Raw genomic sequence first — 19,184 nt, 5'->3', positions numbered from 1 at the left:
TATAATATCAAGTTAACGTAAAATACTGCCATGACAGATGTGCTTATAATTATTTCCCTTTTACAGACAGGGACAATAAGTCTTGGGAGACCAAAGCTCAAAACTATGCTTTGTATTTAGAAATCTTTTCATAAATGACGTGCTCAAAGACACATCCAAAATTATTAGTATAAGTAGGAAACAGGTGTATGTTGAAATACTCTTCTCTTAACCTTGATCTGCTCTCCCCTACTAGCCTGTAAACAGATATCTTTCTGCCTTCCACCTTCTAAAGGAGTTTCTAAATCAGGCTTACACTTCCTTTACTTGTCTTAGTTTTTTTTTTCTAACAGCATCAAATAGCTGTTTGCCAGATCTGAAATGTAACGGGGAGGAGACCTGTCATCAGCCATGGGAAAACAATGAATTGTATCTAGCCAAGAGATAAAGTGAGTACTTTCTTCACATAATAAACTAGTTCTTGGCAGAGCTAGTTTTTCAAATAGACAATATAGAAAGAAGAATGTGTCATGAATTCTGTTGTTATGATAACACTGTCCTCTGTATACCAGGTATATGGGGTTTTGGAAGCAAAATCTACTGCAAGTCTTTAGAAAAGGAAAGGTATTACGTCACTTGCTACTTCAGTGGGGGTGGGAAAGGTAGAAAGGATGTAAGGCAGAGACAGAAATGAAGACAGGAAGTTTCATTCCTTCCCTCTCTTCCCTCCTTTCCACCCTTCTTCCTTCTTTCCTACTTTGCCTTCCTTCCTCTCTCCCTCCCTCTCTTGCTTCCTCCCTGTTTTTTTCCTTCCTTCTCTCATCCCCTTCTTCCCTCCTTTCTCTCCTTCCTCCTCCCTCCCCTTCTGGCAGGACACCTGTCTAGTGCTGTTCCTCTGTGTACTGTGGCTCCTTTGTTTTAAACTATTACAAAACAGTTAAGAAAACCTGTTTTAAAATAACATACAGTGGCTAGCTCAGTTAGTTGTTAGGATAATATTAATATCGTTAGAATAATACTATTGGTACATAAGAAATAAGAAAATCTAATCTATTGGCCACACAGGTAAGTTAGCTGTTTTCTTTTGTGGTTCCTGTGATTTTTCTTTGGTGGTTCCTGTGATTGTAATCCATGTTTTAGAGAAAGTTGGAGAGCATAACATTGTATTCATTACAGTGGATATCTGCATCATCCACCTCATGATCTGGTATAATGGCCTGGGCTTTACTCTTCAGGCCCTTTGAAAATTGCTTTAGAGTAGTTGTTTCTCAGAACACTCTTTTTTTGTGAGCTCTACTCTACTAACTGTAGTGAGGGCTCACAGAGTGGACTTGCAGGGAAAGCAGAAGACCATTCTAAGTTGGGTATTTCTCTCCCTTGGAATCAGGCTGAATACAAGCTTTGCCTTTCAAACATAAAGCATATTGTTATTCAGCAATTCCTTAAGTAAGAGAATGGTGGCTAAGGAATAATCAGCTAGCTGTTCTCATGAAAATGGACTGAAAATGGCATAAAAAATAGTAAGCCTCTTAAAAGAAAGAAGAAGTCCTGTGGGGAGAAATAACGCCACTATTTAAACTCATATATGATTCCTAAATAAACATACTGCTGAATATTAACAGTTTATAAATGCATTTATAATAGTGCCTCAGATCTTCTGGGAGTTCCACTGTATTTTATAGACTATTTCTCAATCACAACTGCAATGCAGTGGGTGGAACATTACAGCTCTCTGCATCCAAAAAGTTACATAGAAGCTTTCAGCAGAAAAGCAAAGAATGCTATGCACAAGGAAGCTAAATAACAAAACTAGCAATCAAATTGGAAGTTGGAAAGGAAATATGGAGAGGGAAGGGAGTAAAATATGCTTTTTAATTTCTAAATAGTAAGATGTAGTTTCATTTCTCATCTACAAGATACCAGCATGTCAGCATGTCATGASAGTTTCATGTCAGCACACCAGCCTGGGGATCTTCAAGGAGTTGGGTTGTTTGAGGAAGGGTGGGGGAAGGAAGGAAATGGGAATGGGCAGAAGGAGACTTGTGGAAGGGGAATTGGGGAGATTTTAATCCAGAAAAAAAGTTTGGGAGAATGGTGCCCTGTGGAAAGTACTTTCCCCTCTTTCCTGGGTAGCATGGGGAATGGGATAAATACCAGGTGCAACACAGAGGAGGAAAGTTAATGTCTAGAGGGAATGGTGTCACTTGATGCTTGTAGGGGGGAGTTGGTGCAGAAGGGAGAGACCAGGGAGGAATAAGACCCAATGCTGCTCGCAAAAGAGAAACTATTAGAGTTTGGGAGTAAGATATAGTCCAGCACTTGGAGACAAGACCTGCTAGAGCATAGGGACAGGGAAGGATCTCATGCCTCTGGTAGGGAAGGGAGCCTAGTGTATCATGAGAATGGGTGTGACTCCAAACCTGGTGTGGGAAATGTCCCTTAATACAGAAGCGGGTGCTGACACTTGTGTCCAGGCCCAGCCCGGTATGAATGTTGAGACCACTGCCAGCATGATGGAAATTCTGGTGTCTTTTCCTCAGCTGTGGAGGGAGAAAAAGTTACCCCAATTTTGTGGTTATTTGGGACTCTGCTCCATCAATCATGAGATGGGCCATCAATAACAGGTAGCAATGCTGCGCCATTTGAAGATGCTGGATACTCAAGAAGCAGAACAATATCATGATGAAGAGCAGAGATCCATAAAATCCCAAAGTTAGAGCAACTTTTCCCCTCACACTCCCAGGGCTGCATGCTAGGCTAAGGGGAAGACATCAGCATTGCCCTGGGAACTGTGAGATCACTGACAGCAGGCTACTTGACTATGCCATCTATGCTGGATAGGGCTGAAGAGATCCCTACTTAGCCATCATTTAATCCCTTTCCGTAAAAGATAGATGATACAGTTCTCGTGTTAACAGGATCAAAATTTTATATCAGTCCTTTTACCTGCAATTATAAGCTTAATTAAGCAACAGTGCAAAGGAGAAAGGTACCATAAACTGCCAAGTGCTGTAATCTCAGTGCATCCAATGTAGTTTACAGTCACTTTTAAATTCTAGTTTTCTTTACAGAATATTTTTCTTTGTTTTCTATTTCTTATAAATGCTTTGTAGCACTTACTACCATTAGAAGTATTAATAGTAGTAGCAATAATATTTGTATTATACTAGTTCCCRGGAGCTCCAGTTGGGAGTGGGATCTGTGTAAATACAAAAAAAACATGGTCTTTGCCCTGAGGAATTTACATAATGAATCCTTTTGCAGCTAAATTATGTTTCATCTATTTTCCTAAATCAAAATGCTTTAATAATGAGTAAAAGAGTTATCCTGTAATTACAACAGGATTCATGTGCTGTATCACTCTGTTTTCAACTGCTTTTCTCATATACGTTTATTGTGTGCAGTTGAATTACATTATTTTTTCACCCCATCACAAGAACAGTTAGGATTATCTTGCCACAAATAATCCAATCAGCACAGATAAGCAGGACTTTTTTCCTGTGTGAAAGCTCTTCTCCCTGAGAGGCAAACAGGATAATTTCTTATACTTAAACAGCACTTTTAATTTCTTTCCTGCACATATGACACACTGTTGTAACTTGATAGCCTAACATGGGAATTGGCACAGGAATACTTTGTTCTATTCCCTTTGGCAAGTCTTTAGGTAAGATCTTACCTTCCAATTCAGGAATGGCTAGGCATGTTACTTAAGATTATGCACCCCCAACACAGCAGGTGCATATCTTCTTTGCAACAAAACATTATTTTACACAGGACTTTTATGCAGTTTTTTTGTGTGGGAAGCCAGATTGCGTATAAGTTGTCAGGCTGTAACAGAGGATTAGCATGGTTGTCACACTGTGTAGAAAAGATTGCTGGACTATGTCAATGTGAACAGTGCTTCAGTCCTCCTGCTTCTTAAATTGCCACATAATCAATATTCTCCCAGTACTCTCTTTCTTTTCTAACAGCCTTTTAAGGCAGCACTATCTGCTCAGCTAAGTTGTCTGCTGCTTCCCTTTGGTAACTTTAACAGGTGCGTCAGGATGATTTTCTCTGGATAATTGAACTCTTACATTGCCATATGTACTTGTGGTAGATGTGCAAGTGGCACAATTTTTCTGGGTCTCTCTTCACTACTTGTGATTGGAGAAAGGAAAAGAGTGAGGCAGGGCAAAGACGAAATTTCAGAGTCCTGTAGTGAGTACCCAAGCATTGGAGAAAGGGAGAAGAATCTCTGCCTTTTCTCTACATTTCTGTTGCTGCTTTGAAGAGACAGGAGAGGTGAGTGATGCTGGAGAGCAACTATCCATCCCAATGCATCCACATGCAGGAAGCTCTTTCACTAAAAGATGTCTAGTGAAACAGTGACCTAATATGATCAAACTGAAGAAAGGAAGGGGATCAGTTAGCAAAGGGATGAAAAAATGAGAAGAAACAGGTATTAAGGATGAAAGTCAGCGCAGAGAAGCAAAGAGCAGCTCTGAGCTCAGGCTATGAACAAAGCAGCAAAGTTTTAGTTAACAATAAAAACAAGGAAGGAAGACTTATTCAAGAGCAGTCACACCTCAGCAAACATAGGAGTGCTGTTAATGGTAATGACATAACTGTTGGGTTGAAAAGTTTGAGCTCAGTGTCCTGTTAAGCCTGATGAACTGGTTTGAACAAACAGAGCCAAACTGAGAATCAGCCAGAACAAAGGAACTTTGGCTGGATGAATACAATCTCCCTTACTGAGGAACTGTTCAGAGAAGTCTAACAAATAAATTAGGCCTGTTTAAGTAAGGTGTTTGTAGATGAAATAAAATGGACATGCTATTAATTTACTGTTTTCCTGTAAATACTTTGGTTTTAATTTTACAATTAAACCGTATCTGAGCAACACTCAGACAGTAACAGTAAGAAGACTGTCAAATTGCCATATTCACCTCTGTCATACCCCCCAAAACCAGACTGAAACAGCAGAACTCAACTGGCATGCTAGTTAAGCATAGTGAGTTGACAGGATACTATGGTCTAATGCTAAAATATATGAGAACTGTACTATTCCCATTCTGGGAGAAGGCATAATATTGAAATGAGAGAGATTCTCTTAGAAGGACCAGCAAAAGGAAGGAGAGGAACAGCTACACCCAGGGCAGATGAAATAAAGGGAAAAGTTCTGTAGCTGTTACATCTTAAAGAGGATGATGCATTTAAATTTTATTTGAATATTTATAGAAAAATCAGCATGCCCTTGGCAGTGCCTTGGGGCAGAATTCATTTTTGAAAATACCCATAATCCCTAGTAAGTTTTATTTGGCTGTGAGTTCAATATACATAGTCATAGAATCATGCAAAACACTTTGGCTGTTGAAAAAAATTAGGATTCTCTGTGCATGCTTCAGATGGATATGTTTTTCTTTAGTTTTGATTTTACTGCTGTATAGATGGTAGGTAGACTTTCTGGCACCATTAATTCAATGACACTCCCTAATCCTACAGGTGGTTACATTTCCAAAACAAGTAAAGTATTTCTACATGTATCCAGTAATAGTGATTTTTTTTAAGTTTCTCCCTGAAATATGTGTGTATGGACTATAGTCATAGCTATCTTTATTGGAAATCTTTTTTGGTAGCAAGATTCTGATGGAGGTATGACTGGACAGTACCTTATCTTGTTGTGTGTGCACAAATTTGCTTGGTTGCTATGACAAATGGTCCGGAGCCACATGTGATACTGAACTTTCCTGCGAGGAATGATAGAGGGCAGGATAGAATAAAATGAAGGAAGTGTTTATGGTCTTCAGTGGTTTTCCAGATCAGCCTATCCTCACTTTGCCTGTTTTCTCCATCCTCTAAGATTTCTTCATCTGACCACTGTGGAGCAAAACTGGAAAATGTTTAGTGTGTAATAGAGAATGAGCCAATATAAATTTAAGTTAATGCATAAAACCAGGCATGCTGTCCTTTCTCTCCCCACAACCTGCTGCTTTTTCTTTCCAGTACTACTGGAGGAGGAATATTTTTTGTACTTCTGAGACTTTCTAGGCCATTCCCATTTCAAAGTACTGAGTGTATCTTTTCTAACAGTTAAGTGAGTCAACTTGTATAGACAGTTAACCAATTTCTTATGCTCTAAGAAATTTTAGAAAGAGACTGAAGACCAACTCATATATTCACATTCTCAGTAAACACATGGTTGTTGCATTAATAGAAGATTGAGAAAAAATGAAGTAGCTTTATTTAGAAAGAAGTTGGCCCATGACTCTAAATTAAAATAAGTTAGGGAAAATTGGCTTTCTAGGAGGCAAACTTATGTATGCAGTAGAAATCCTTCACAGTGAGCAGATATTCTTAGAGTTTGTGTGTAAAAATCATGGTGCTAGAGAAAACAAACCAAAAACCACAAAGTCATCAGGTCTATAGGATTCGAATGTTCCAAAACTTGCAGACCAAGTTGGTGGTCACTGCTCATAACGTAACCCAAGAGTGGAATATCATATGGTGTTAACTGTTAGGACTGAAGTGCTTTGGTAGCAATGTGTGTGGGAAGCCTGCACAGATCCTCCTTGCAATGTGCCTAACAACCCAAATTGTTTTGCATTATGTTCACCCACAAATTGAAAATATATGCAATATTTATTCAAGTATCTTTTTTGGCATAGGTTTCACCTCTAACACTTTGGACAATTTAAGCGAGTCTGAGGATCTTATCGAGGGCAGTAAATTAGAACATTTTGTTTATAGAAAAAGGATTTGCTGTACTCCACTCTAAAAGCCAAGCCAAAGTTGAACTGTGTCCTTTAAAAAATAAAATAAAGCCTTTTCATAGGATAAAATTCTTTCTCCAGCTAGAAAACAGTTAAATAATGACCTTATTGACAGCAGCTGAACAAACTTGCCATAGAAAAAATGTGTAATTTTCATTTGCCTTTGGATTATGTTTTTTTTCTTTTTTATTACATTACATAAATATATTTCTATAATGTATACAGACACTAACTGGCAATTGAACAAACAAAAATCATGGAAACATTTTCTAATGATTTCAAATCTTCCAAAACTCTACTTTTACAAAACCCAAATTCTGAAGAGCACTTGAACCTTTCTGTTCTTTTAAAAATAGTGCAGATATGAAGGTATAGAAAAGATCTTTTTAGACTGTGAAAATAGAAAAGGTGCAAACTTCTTGCAGTTTTTGTGGACCCAACCACTTGAAACTATTGAAAACAAGAACCACTGCAAGCTTGAGAAATCCTGAATGAAGCTTTATACAAGGAAATTAATTTAATCTGATCCACCTACTTATGAATCTAATTCWTCAAGGTCCTCTGGTGCTGTCACAGAAATAGCTATTTTCTGTTCTACTTTTTGTCCAGACTGTTGTCTGTCTTCTATCTACTGTAACTTATTTTACCCCCATTCTTTGATGTGCTGATTCTTAAGAAACACCCAGTAGATAGAAAAACACTTTTATAATCTCATTATAAGGGAATAGAAGCATTGTAGAGCCAGGGTACTCACTCAGCTTTGCAACATGTTTGCAGTAGATCAGGGAATTGACCCAGCATCACCTAAATCACAAAGGGAGTGAATCAAACATTGCACCAGGAAGGGTAATTTATGGGAAAAAAATAAAAACTGTTTTTGGAGGAATACATAAATCTTTTCCATTCAAACCCTTAATTGGCAAGAGCTACTGTGATTTTGTAGTAGCTATTAATCCTCAAACATAAATCACAACATGTGTAGTATAAATTGGTCATCCATAAAGTTATAATTTTGAGCAAAAGCTGGGCAAGCAGAACCTTGAGTGGATCCCAAACCAGATCAGATTGTTAGCATTATCATTCCATGCAGGCAGAGAGGTCTTCTCAAGGCAAAGCAGACACAGAAAAGAAGATGCAGTCTTTAATATTTTCATCCTGTCCTAAGGCTGTGTTAAGCTTATATTCCGTGAAAGGAAAAGCTGAGTGATCTAAAAGAAAAAGACTAGTATGTTCTATCTTTATGTACCATTTAAGGAAATATAGTCCACAGAGTTTAGTTTCTATCTCTTTGTAGCATGGTTCTAGATACTTATGTAAAGACTTATATTCTCTGCAGTTGCATTTCTGTTAAACATCTGGTGATATCCAGTGACAGAAATTGAGGGTGCTGGTGTTCTATGTAGCACCCAGCAAAAGCCTCCTTTTCTCCTTTTCTTCATCTTTTAAATTAAGGTCAGTCAGAAGAAGCAAATGGCAGTGTTTCTTTCCTATAATGTGGAAATCAGGCTGAATATTTCAAATGTATTTGAATTTATTAGGTTATATTTCATTTATTTGGTTGAACAGCAATTCCACATAGAAAACCCAGCAGGACAGATCAAAACTGTAATACTTCCCTCTGAATCTAGTTTATATTACTACCATTCAGTCATAGGAAAACGTAGCCAAAATGAGAAAAGAACAATGCGGATATTACTAGCATCAAATTAAATCTGGTCTTTCCTTGCGTATATCAAACAAGAGTGCCATGGAGTTGTTCTTTTTTTCACATTTTCAGACATTTGTAAAACATTGTTTGTCTCTATGTTATTACTATGATTAAATATGTTAATTCAAAAATAAGTTTAAAGTGTCTAGTAAGGGGTGACAGGTTTGGAAACCATTGGCGTCAGTATCTATCATTGAGCAGATGTGTCTTGTGATTTAGAACTGGTTGAATTATTTATGGTAAATGGTTTATTTAGACAAGATGGCAGCAATTTGGAGAGACAGCCAAGTTAGCTTGACATGAGGTAGCTTGAGTACCAGAGGCAGTGCAGCTGTGGCAGCACAGAATATTGCATGGGCTAATTTATCTTCTTGGCTGCTTTTTTCTTTACTATCTTCCAGTTTCTTCTGTGATGTTCCAGATTTTGTTTTAATGTTCTTGTTACTCATAATTATTCACCAAATAATTTATGCAAACAAATTTCAGCTTTTGGATTACTTGTTCTGTGCTCACTTACTTGAAATATTGTATCACTCACCGAGGCACGTTATTGTTTTTGTCTGCCCAGTCGATACATGACATTGCTACAAGACTGAAATAATGAATAACAAAACCAAATGCAAACAATGGACATTTGTGTAAAGTTTTGAATTTGTTTTGGGAATCACAGTTCTATGAATAAACTAGCAAGCATCTGAATGGCACTACACTATAAATAAATAAGAAATAAGAAAGAAATAGCAGCAGAATGTTCTTTTTCAGTGCAATCTTCCCACATTGAGGTGAATGGTAAAACTCTAACTGATTTCACTGAGGTCAGGCTTTTAGTGTTATTCATAAAATATTAGCTAGGGTTTTTTTGTACTGTTCTGCCACTTACTGACATATGCTTCACTGGATTTTTATGGTTTGACTGCATAATGGTGCTAGCTGTAGTATTTTTACTTGCAATGCAAATTAAGAACATGCTGACAGTCCTTACTTTGCCAAAAATTTCAATGGTTGTTAACAATACATAGGACTGGGTCCTCTAAAAGATAATTTGAAGCTGTAGCTTTGTAGGTTTGTTTGCTTGTTTCACTATCTTTTATTAAAAACAACCAAATCTCAAGGTAAAGAAAGATTTAACCTGAGACTGTCTTTTGAAATCCCAGCAAAGACTCCTGAGGACTGCTCAACTGTTTTGTTGTGTACGATTGGGGTATAGGATTATCACAGCTAAGCATTAGCTATCAGAGCTAGAGTTCTTTTTTTTTTACATTTTAAGAGGTTCCCATTTGAGCTGTAAAACCAGAAGCCAAAGTGAGAGCCTCTTTTATAGAAATGTAAGACAAACTACCAAAGGGTTAGACTTTAAATAACGTTTAAGCTAAATCAAAATGCCAGGGATTTCTTATCTGCAGCTCAATGCCAAGGATAGATAAGTGATGCATACTGAATAGTGAGATGTGAACTTCTGCTTTTGGAGTAAAGTTCAGTCCTCTTGAGTACTGTAAATGTTGACAGTTCTGTCCCTTTCCATGTAGTCTGGAGAGAGCAGAGATGTGATTTCATGCCCTCTGCAGAAGCAAACATTTCTTACAAAGACAGGAGTCAACGTGTCTTTGCTCCCTAGCATCAGTAGCTGATTTTTGTCTTGGAGTGTCCTGTTTCCACTTAGTAGCAAAGTCAAAAAAGCCCAGTGATATCTGTGTCACCAAAGACTTYCAGGTGAAAAGCCAGAAGATGTGGCTATCTGATGAAGCATAATCTCTTTTATTTTCCAGTGCTCTGTCAGGAGGATATCTAAATAGTCAGGAATCTAAACAACACGACTGAGTAGCAGATAGTTCCATTAAGATGTTCTGTCCACCTGTTCACAAAATGAAAGGTTTACATGCAGTGGAAGATACAGGTATGTCTTTGAATGTCTAAATCCATCTTATTAGTGGTCCTTAATTAGATGAATACATTAAATTTCTTTATGCTTTATAAGTTTGCAGGGGTTGAAACTAACCTAGCTTAGAGAATCACAGGGTATAGTAAAGTTTTATATTTTTATCAACAACTTGCATTTTTTAAATTATTTTTTAAAAGTCTGTAGATATAGTCTATCTATAGACACCAGTGGTTTTCTATATTCTGAGTGCTAGGTTTCAATTACACCATGGAAAATTGTTGGTTGTATCACAACAATTTTGAATGTCATTAATAAGCATTAGATTATGATTCCAGTAAAATTATTAACAAGGTTGTTTTCAGATAAAATGGATGGCAGAGCTTTTTCCCCGATAAAAGGAATTCACACAGCTTAGGTGCCTGCAACTCTTTACAATAAATGCACCTAGAGTGACATTTACAGCTGCCAGCACCTTAAGCCCTGGGCCTAAGTCTAAGCCAGCCAAAAAGCTACACTAAACACAGGGGTGCATCAGAAAGAAATTCTTTTGTAACAATTTAAATATACATTTGACAGCTGTAGCTGGACATTTCTGTTAAAATGGAATTCAGATGCTGAACGTCCACGCTGGCACAAGAAGCAGCAACCCGATTAATAATTTTAAAAGAATTATTTAAAATCACCTGTTAGGAACAGAAGGTAAGGCTGGAGATCATATTTCATCAGCAAAGCCTCTTCAACGGATGAAAAATGCTATAGTAAGGCTTGCACACTGTCTAAAAATCAGTTTGAGAGAAATACACTGACAAGTAAATGAAATTAAAACCTTCTTCAGTTAACTTGAGGCAGATCTGCCAAATCAGTCTAGACTAAAAATGGGCAGCACTAGTCCTCTTCTCTCCAGCTCTGCAGAGATCCTGGCTCCTGCCAAGTCTGTGGTGCAGAAATGACACTCGAAGCTTAAAAATGTTCCCTTACTGGTTTAAGCCACAAGTGCCTGAGGAGCCACTGTGACATTCAGAGTGAAGCATTCTGCCTGTGCACAAGTTTGGCTGCAGTAGTTGTGAATCAGGCATAACCAGATTTTTAATGGTATGGCTTGCATTTTGCCCTGGGCACCTGAAAAAGCCTTGAAGCTCACATTGTGCAGGTCAAACTTGCAAGTCTGGAAAGTCTTTTTCATCTATTTGGACTGTCAGCAATAGTGATGGTACAAGTACATTTCATTTGGGAAAATATTTGGCAAGAAAGAATTTTAATGAGGGAATTTGAAAGGAATAGTACTACCTTTGAGGGCTTTGATCCACTCCTCTCTTATTTTGTCAGTAATAGGCTAATAATAAAGATAAAGAAGGTGAATGGAAATGTTATGAATGATTGAATGTGATAAGTACTATTAGCTCTAAATTGTGAGTAACATCATTTAAGCTTCTGGTGCTTTATTAGGTAACTAAGTTCATTCCCATTTTCACTGCAGAATTTCTTTGTACTCATGTTTTCTAATGTTTTGTCCAGTCTGCTTTTCTTAAGGGTACAATGACGTACTATGAACTGGATATAGAGAATGCTCCAGACTAAAATAAAAGAGGTCTATTGTGATGTTCAGCAGACACCTATCTTTCTTTAACTATAAGCTTACTTCTCTCCTTTTATCTCTAAACAATTCCTCTTGTTGACAGTCTCTATGCCCTGCTATTACTTTTATTAAATAATGCTTCCAAAGAGTTGGCACTCAGCCTTATTATCTGTACTAAGTCCTATATTTTCTTTGATGTCTATACCTACGCTTCTAGGTTTTTGTCAGAGCAGACTTGACACTTTTCTCAAAGTCTAGGAAGCTTTTGGTTGCAGCAATATAAATCCAGGATAACTCCACTAACACTATGTATAATCTAAATTCTCACCCAAGAGCMGGCTAAACTGAAGCATGCAACTGTTTGAAAGGCTGATAGAATTGAAGAGATACATCAAATTCTGCACAGCTGTCCTTCTCAGCCTGTTATATGTGCCATGAAATTTCCATTTTTTGGTGTTTGTATTCATCCCTTGCATGTAAAAGCTGTATGATTTTTTTCCAAAGGGTGGAGATGGGCTATAGACACATGCACACATGTTTTCTTGTTTGGAAATTTGCTGGGTGGATATGTAATTTGACTAGCATTTTTGTATTAGAACAAACTTGGAAGAAAAGTGTTTGCTTGTTTTTTAGTAGCAAAAACATTCAATGACTTTGTCCAGTTATATCCTGTGTTAACCTAAGGCTTATTTTAGGTTTTTGTACTGAAATTCATGCTTTTCTGTCTGTCTCACCCCAGAGTTCAGTGACATCAGTGGAATTGTTCTGGATTTACAGCAGTGTAACTGAGAACAGAACTTGGATCTGTATCTAGTTCATTCAGTCTTTCATTACAACAAAACTCTCAAGCTCATAAACAATCATTGTTCTTTAAATACTCTTTCACTAATCCTCTGAGCTCTGTTTATTGAAATATCCAGAACCATACTTAAAACAAAATTAATGGGCAGGAAATTACTAACTTTAAATGCAAGTGAATTAAGCTATGTGGATTTATTCAGATACTTCAAATTAAGCAAGTGGTTAAGTAGCCTGGTGTGTTAGATTGTTTGACTTTGCATGCATGGTTATTTTAAAGAAATGTTGTGTATTCTCAAAACTACTGAAGTTATTGGAAAATAAGGTCCTCAAACCTCTCTCTGTCGGAGCACTTACTTTGTAACAAATATGTGGGTACTTATCATGTGAAGTCAAGCTGGAGATTTTTAATATGACCAGTCTCATATTATCTCCCTATTAATCTAGATAACCCATTCACTTATAATTGATAACAGCATAGTATTCTAGTCATACTGTCTTTTTTGTTGTTCTTGCTGTATTCAACTGTACTGTTCATTACTATTCTCAACAGTTACTATGTTTCTCCTGTGCTATATGGCAAGGTGCTTTCTTCACAAAATTTTATAATATCTTCTTCTTTGCATGTATGCATTTCTAATTATTGTGCCCCTATATATTATTTCTCTGTCCTTGTGTCCTCTGTTACCAAAATGACTTTTTACATATTTTAATGTTGTTTCTTATCCTTTTTGAACATCCTTATTTGAGTTCAAATAAATAAGAACATAAGAATTGCCCTACTGGGTCAGATCAATGATCTGTCCATCCTAATAGTAGAGGTATAGTATAGACTCTAATAATGGCAGTGGGAGATGCTACTTAGGGAGAACATGTGAGTCTGGCCACATTTTGTAGTCCCTTCTGTAGCTCCTTCTACTCCACCGTTATCCACAGTTATTGCATTAGGGATGTTAGAGGGCACAATCCTGCCTATTTCTCAGATGAATTGTTTATAGACCTATTGTTCATGAATTTGTCTAATCCTTTCTTATTCCCACTGATAGTCTCTGCTTCTTCAACCTGATGACGTGGCATCTCCAAATAAATCTTACCTTATTTGATCTTGCAAGCAAAATATAAATCTGTGATTTACTGTAGGCCTAAATCTTGCTGATTTGATCTCAAGAGACATTACTTTACTTTAAGCAGGACCCCAATGAGTAACAAGTTATATTTAGTCCTTACATATGAAAGTGATCTGGGCATTAATTACTACAGTGGAGACAAACAGTGATATCACAAATGCAAAGTATGATTTCATATGAGTAGAAACATGAGTTTGAAGAGTGATTATGTGAACATTAGACTCCTAAATAATACCAGCATGAGTAGCCAAAATTTATTATTAGCAATCTTTTCTTGTTTTGAGACTTGCTCCATTGTGAAAGCCTCAATCCAATTAGACTGTCAACCAGTAAATTTTAAATAATCAGCATATGTGTATTCCTTCTCCAGCCTTTAAAAATGACCCAGTTTTTACACTCATATAAGAATTCAAATGGCAAAGAGAACGGAAATCTCACAGTATGTAGAATAGGAAAAAGGCAACAATTGTGTATATTTCTGACATCTAACTTCACTTCTGTAGTTCTTCCAGTACAGCTTCTGCCATTTGATGTTCATTTAATCTGATGTTGTGTAAAATTATCAGGATGTCATATATTTGGCAGTAAAACACTATATAATCCTGTCACCTCTTGACACTTCATTAATGGGACTTTATAAACCCAGCCCTTAGAGTTCATAAATCAGTTTTACAGGCACTCTACTATTCCATATGCATTGCTGATTATTACTGTTACCCTTTTTCAGTGTTTGTTTTTTTCTCGTATAAACAGAATTGGATGCATAGCGACGTAGCAATCCCTCAGTAATTGTACAGCCTATTGGCATTTCCATTGTAAAACAATACTCAGTCTTTTGTCATCCTGTCTTTTTAATAGTTTTGAAAATATAGCATTATAATTTTCAAATGCAATGAAGATAAAGTCCTTGCCCTGTGTTCTTTGGCCACTTAGTTCAGAGGCCAGAATTACGTTCATTGAATAACTAGTCAGATGCAAGGTAGGGAACTAAAGACAAGCAAGATTCAAAAAACAAGGAAGACTTGACCAAAAATATAAAAACTGAGAACCAATATAGACAGAAGGGAATACCATGAATTCAAATGTCACATCAAGACTGCAAAAACTTCTATAGAAGAATTTGTGCCTCTCTAGTCACAATAAATGATTACTGCAACCACAACAAACTGCAGTCTCTTCCTCTAATATTTGAGATCTTTTTTTTTTTATTCATTCTTATTTAGCATCTCCTCCTTGTACATGATTCACGCAGATATTCTGATAGTAAGTTCTCAGAGCTAGTAGGAGATTCTAGGATTTGAGTCCCTTCACAAACAGAGTTTGGTAGATGTAGCACAGGGGTCTACCTACACAGTTCATAAGACTGGAACATTAGCTGAAWCTCTTCTTATTTGTCTTTAAAGTACTGTGATTATTAATGATACTATGAAAGCAAACAACTCTGAAGAGAGACAATAAACAGCAAACTTATCCAGTGCTTACAATATTTTTTTCTGTCCAGTCATTTCTCAGAGTCAAAAAAATGTTTGTATGTTACGCCAAAAAAATCATAACACCTTCTGGTGGCCTTCTGATTTCCAAGAACAGCAGTCACCTTCCCTTAATTGTTTACCAAATGGTTGGGTGTGTAAACCAGTACAGGCTCCCTAGAAACTCCAGAGCAACTTCTGTCTTCAGTGTTAGAATCAGGAGGGAGGGAGAGGGATGGTGACCCATTTCTGTATTTCTGGGAGCTGATGCTGGTAAGACATTGATGGCAGTAGAGAAAAAAAAAGGGGGGGGGTGTTAAGGAAAAGAACATGATTTTCACCAGCAGGTAAAGGAACCAGGACCTTTTACATCACATTACACTGCAGGTGGAATGGAGATCTCCAATATTTTTTAATTCCTATTGTTGACAGTAATTTCCAGCTGTCCCTATTCCTATCCTGATAGAGCAGAGAGTAATCAGAAAAGGGCATACTTTCGCATAATTTCTGAAAAATAGACGCCCTTGCAAACACCAACAAAAAGATCTAGAACTTATCTTGGAATACTACAGAACCTCAACAAGGCAGGTAGAAAAATTAAGCCAGCATTTAAAAGAGTGAAAAGGATAATTTGGGCAATAATAGGTCTGGCAAACTAACATCAATCCTGGGCAAAATAGTGGAAAAGTTGATACAGAACTCAAGTCAAAGAGGCTTATATAAACTAATATCAGTCAACAAGAGTATCTGGACAATAGGAATTGTCAAATTCTTATAATGAGCAGTTAAGTTTAGTTCATAATAGTAATGCTGCTGATTGAGTATACTTAGTCTTCTATAAAACATGAGACCTGAGGCAGCATAACGCATTTTGCCAAGAAGTCAGAATGATCCAAAATTAATGTTTTACCTCTTAAATGCGTTAAAACTGGGGTAATAGGTGTGTGTTAAAATGGAGCTGTAAAACAAGACTTTTTCATACAATGAATTTTTTAAAAAATTTTTGATTCAAAAACCATGCATGAACTTAAAGAACTAAAGGACCTCATGTTAAAATCACCCTAGGTATGTGACCTGGAGTTTCTGCTTTTGATTATATATCTATTGCAGTACATCAGGCGCCCTTCCAGTCATGTGTATTTCAGATGTGTCCAAAACATACATCTAAAACCATACAACTCTGTATGGAGGATGAAAAGAAAGAAGACCATATTTTAGTTAATGCACACTCAGAGTGCTGCAAAACAGTTTGACCCGCTCCTAATGTTGCTCATCTCTGGCTTTTTTTTTGTTTCAGAGAAAGGAGATGCTGTAGTTACTATTTAAGATGGCAGCTAAAGACATATACATTTTATCCAAAAATTGCTTTATATCTCCATCCTTATGAATTTTTTCTGCAGTTGTTTTACGGGCTGATGAATATATAATAGTATTTTGAGGAGATATTATTAGATAGTTAAAGAGATGGTGCTGAAACAGGAAACCCTCCTCAAAATGGTCCTCTAATGTCAGTGGCTTCAACTTACCAAAGCACTATTTTCTCCTCAAACCACAGCATGAAAAGCAGAAGCTCCAGAAGGCAATTCCAAGAAGCGCAAACTAGGCAAGATTTGGTCTTGGAAAGCTTGCAAATCATCCTTTTGCAGTGAAAAAAAAAAGGCTACAGCTGTCTCCTTTAGCAGCAACAGAAGTTACAATACGTAGTAGAAAATAAAAATGTAAAATCAATTTTGAGATGACTGTGTGCTAGTGCATCAATGCAGTTGTTTCTCTGTTCCACAGTGAGATATAATATCTTACACAGTATAATATTCAGAAAGGTATACACACCACATAGCCAAGAATGAAGCAAATACTGATATATAGCCAGTAACAGTGGTGAATACAAAGGTAAATCACACCAGATTTAAGCCAAGTGCCCGGCTTTGCATTAAGTCTGTGTTTGTGAAGCAAGGAGATTATTCTGGCATTACTTCTTGGCAGTTGCAGTTACTTTATGTATCGCATTGTGTAATTTCTTCTTCATACATGTGGTTCCATTGGGTTGGATTTGCCTTTTTCATCCCTTAGAGTTCAGCCAAGCCAGACCCATGCTTTAGCTCTGTCTTTGGTTTATTTTGGCTACAGAGATCTCCATTGCCCAGCTCAGGTAGATAATTTGCATTACCTCAAAGAATGGTGATTTCTAAAACAACAGTCTTAGCTATTGCTGGGACAAATGTGAAGGAAGGCATCCAAGCCACAGTAAGAGCACAACACTGATGACATAAGGGCTACTGGGGCAGAATGAAGACCACCTGGGCTCTTCTGGAAAGCCTTGTTTAAGGGCTTTATTCAATRCAACATTATAACAACATGTGTGCTAATGAGCTTACTATAATTTTCTTAACCACACATGACTTGTGAAGCCTAAACCTACAGCAAAGATGATTGTATTCCCATTACTTGGCTAACATGAGACAGACAAAAATCAAAGTCACTGCAAGAATGCATATTTAAACACATTCACTTGGGAAGACTTCAGGTTTGGCTATGGTTCTATAATATTGTGTGCTTGGCTGACCTGTAAAGATCATAAAGGAATGAACATCTAGGTATAAATACTTATAAGAACAGTCTTCATTCGGTGTATAGCCCAAATTATAGATCTGCTTGAAAGGTTAGGGATTTTTTTTACAGAAAATGTCCTGTTTATTCATATGAAAAGGTGATTAACATCAAAACAAATTATTAAGGAAAGCAGAAGTTTCCATTCTCTGCTTAAGAGTGGATGCTTTTCTGAAAGATATTCTAACTGATGTAGGTGTTTGTCTTTATGCAAACAAGAGCTAGTGAAATGATACAGATAAAACTAAGATTGTAGAAGTCACACTAGAGAATTTAAAGCCCATCAGATTATAAATACTAGAAATCAATAACATCCCTAACGTGAATAATTACACTGCTGTTTATTCAGAACAAAGATATAACATCTGCCACAGAGGGCCAGATATTCTTTGAAGAATATCAATTAAGGATTTTAAAATGCAGTTCCATCACCAGAAAGTCCTAAATTTATGAGGGATAGAGAAGTTCAAATGCAGAGATAAGAAATAGATTCCCCTGTTCTGAAATGCTTAAATGAAAGGATCTCGAAAATTCCCAGTTTGTCTTTGGTGCTATATGTCTAAATCCGTCAAGTATATTGACACGTCACCTACCACATAACTAAAGGAAACAATCCAGTATTTTTCCAAGATAGTGAGCTTGTAGTTTTTCTAGACTCTTCTGCAACCAAGCTCAGTTTGGCTCTGAAAGGTATTGGGCAGGAAGAGGAATTAAGGTGGAGAATTAAGCTGTCAGAAAAGTGATCAACTCCCTATCTTTGTGGTCTAAGCTGAGCGAGTTCCAGGCCTCAAACTATTGAGCAATCCCTTATGTTATTCAGATCTGATTTCCTATAGTGACTTTGAATGTTATGTCCATCACACCCCTTACACAAGAGGGATGGGTATGGCTAATTGATGCATTGTCCTCAGCGGCCCCACTGCTCTATTCAGGTGACATAGGAGCTGGAAAGGCACTGAGTTACATTGGCAGAGCCTGAAGCAAAACAGCAACTCCTATGATGACTAATAACCTTACTGCCTCAGGTCCTGAGAAGGTGGCATAGGGAACTCCTGCTTAGTCTACATTCTCTGTCTACAGAAAATAGACAGACACGAGAGCAGCAATGTTTAGCACGTTTTGAAAGCTGAGTCTCATCTCTTTAGAAGAATAAAAGAAAAAAATGATTCTCCTTTCACTCTTACTATGTGTTGCTAAAAGCCTCTCCCAAATGAGCAGTTTTTCAGAGTGCATTGCGTTAAGTCCTCCTATTATACTTCCCATTTGTTCTTAAATGCTTTCTGTAACAA

At 37.1% G+C, this 19,184-nt stretch overlaps 1 protein-coding gene across 1 annotated transcript in view; it reads left to right on the top strand.

The window, feature by feature from the left end:
- Positions 1-393: 393 nt before the first annotated feature.
- Positions 394-19,184, top strand: part of PDE7B (phosphodiesterase 7B) — a 233,502-nt gene continuing 214,711 nt past the window's right edge. The window contains exons 1-2 of the mRNA XM_026087431.1: positions 394-428; positions 10,206-10,333. The gene's annotated coding sequence lies outside the window, so the exon portion shown is untranslated. The remainder of the gene's footprint in view (positions 429-10,205; positions 10,334-19,184) is intronic.

Source organism: Apteryx rowi, unplaced genomic scaffold (assembly GCF_003343035.1).
Source record: "Apteryx rowi isolate R43461 unplaced genomic scaffold, aptRow1 scaffold_716, whole genome shotgun sequence".
In the NCBI taxonomy this organism is placed as follows: Eukaryota; Metazoa; Chordata; class Aves; order Apterygiformes; family Apterygidae; genus Apteryx; species Apteryx rowi.
Note: the sequence above shows the minus strand (reverse complement) of the source record. Positions and strands in the feature narration are given on the sequence as shown.